Raw genomic sequence first — 2,500 nt, 5'->3', positions numbered from 1 at the left:
ATTTTTTTGACACTTAGAATTTTTTTTGACACTTAGAATTTTTTTTGACACTTAGAATTTTTTTTGACACTTAGAATTTTTTTGACACTTAGAATTTTTTTGACACTTAGAATTTTTTTGACACTTAGAATTTTTTTTGACACTTAGAATTTTTTTGACACTTAGAATTTTTTTTGACACTTAGAATTTTTTTTGACACTTAGAATTTTTTTTGACACTTAGAATTTTTTTGACACTTAGAATTTTTTTTGACACTTAGAATTTTTTTCTAAGTTTTTCCTTCTGGTTACTGACTTCCCTCGTCGGGCACGGGGATTTTCGACTTCCTCCTCCCGACCGAGGGGCCTCATTTTCGGGCATTTTCCTCAGATTTCCAAGCATTTTTAGACACTTTTCCCGACTTTTCCTGCTTACTGATTTCACACTTTTGGCCATTTTTATGCATTTTCCCGACTTTTCCTGCTTACTGATTTCACACTTTTGGCCATTTTTATGCATTTTCCCGACTTTTCCTGCTTACTGATTTCACACTTTTGGCCATTTTTAAGCATTTTCCTGGTTACTGATTTCACGCTTTTGGACATTTTCGGAGGTTCTGACGGCTTTTTCGCCTTACTGCTTCGGACATTTCGGGCACTTGGCTGACTTTTCCCGCTTACTCCTTCCGGGCTTTTACTCATTTTCGGAGGTTCTGACGGCTTTTTCGCCTTACTGCTTCGGACATTTCGGGCACTTGGCTGACTTTTCCCGCTTACTCCTTCCGGGCTTTTACTCATTTTCGGAGGTTCTGACGGCTTTTTCGCCTTACTGCTTCGGACATTTCGGGCACTTGGCTGACTTTTCCCGCTTACTCCTTCCGGGCTTTTACTCATTTTCGGAGGTTCTGACGGCTTTTTCGCCTTACTGCTTCGGACATTTCGGGCACTTGGCTGACTTTTCCCGCTTACTCCTTCCGGGCTTTTACTCATTTTCGGAGGTTCTGACGGCTTTTTCGCCTTACTGCTTCGGACATTTCGGGCACTTGGCTGACTTTTCCCGCTTACTCCTTCCGGGCTTTTACTCATTTTCGGAGGTTCCGACGGCTTTTTCGCCTTACTGCTTCGGACATTTCGGGCACTTTGCTGACTTCTCCACCTTACTCCTTCCGGGCTTTTACTCATTTTCGGAGGTTCCGACGGCTTTTTCGCCTTACTGCTTCGGGCACTTTGCTGACCTTTTCCCGCTTACCCCTTTCAAGGTTTTGGACGTCTCCGGTCGGGTCCGCGCCCCTCGCCCGGGCCGGAACGCCTCCCCGCCGGCCGAGTTCCTCGGGGTCGCCCCCTCGCCCGGGAAAAACCGCTCCCCGCCGTCCCACAGCACTCCGACTCGGCCAGGCAGCCTCACGGGCACAGCGACTCCTGCCCACCTCGGGAACCGACGCCCCGCTCGGGCTCAGGCTCCGAAAAACCACCACAGCGGGGCAGCTACCCTCAATGCAGCCGAAATTCAAATTCCTCCCCTTCGAGAGGCGCGCCTCACCCGGCCACGGCCTCGGAACTGCTCCCCTTCCTCGGGATCGGCCCCTCGCCCGGGAAAACCCGCTCCCCGCCGTCCCACAGCACTCCGACTCGGCCAGGCAGCCTCACGGGCACAGCGACTCCTGCCCACCTCGGGAACCGACGCCCCGCTCGGGCTCAGGCTCCAAAAACCCACAACAGCGGGCAGCTACCCTCAATGCAGCCGAAATTCAAATCCCTCCCCTTCGAGAGGCGCGCCTCACCCGGCCACGGCCTCCAAATCGCTCCCCTTAGGCGAAAATTAAGCCCCCGTGGCCGATAATACCCCTCCTTGATCGTGCACAAGGGCAGCTCCAAGTTGAACGGGCTCAGGCTCCAAAAACCCACAACAGCGGGCAGCTACCCTCAATGCAGCCGAAATTCAAATCCCTCCCCTTCGAGAGGCGCGCCTCACCCGGCCACGGCCTCCAAATCGCTCCCCTTAGGCGAAAATTAAGCCCCCGTGGCCGATAATACCCCTCCTTGATCGTGCACAAGGGCAGCTCCAAGTTGAACGGGCTCAGGCTCCAAAAACCCACAACAGCGGGCAGCTACCCTCAATGCAGCCGAAATTCAAATCCCTCCCCTTCGAAAGGCGCGCCTCACCCGGCCACGGCCTCCAAATCGCTCCCCTTAGGCGAAAATTAAGCCCCCGTGGCGGATAATACCCCTCCTTGATCGTGCACAAGGGCAGCTCCAAGTTGAACGGAGAAGTCAGTAACCAACCAAAAATAAGCTTGGTTACTGATTTCTCCCGTTGGTTACTGACTTCTCCCTTTGGTTACTGATTTCTCCCGTTGGTTACTCATTTCTCTTGTTGGTTACTGATTTCTCCCGTTGGTTACTGACTTCTCCCTTTGGTTACTGATTTCTCCCGTTGGTTACTGACTTCTCCCGTTGGTTACTCATTTCTCCCGTTGGTTACTCATTTCTCCCGTTGGTTACTCATTTCTCCTGTTGGTTAC

This window comes from Stegostoma tigrinum, unplaced genomic scaffold (assembly GCF_030684315.1).
Source record: "Stegostoma tigrinum isolate sSteTig4 unplaced genomic scaffold, sSteTig4.hap1 scaffold_312, whole genome shotgun sequence".
Lineage (NCBI taxonomy): Eukaryota > Metazoa > Chordata > Chondrichthyes > Orectolobiformes > Stegostomatidae > Stegostoma > Stegostoma tigrinum.
This window is presented reverse-complemented; position numbering follows the sequence as displayed.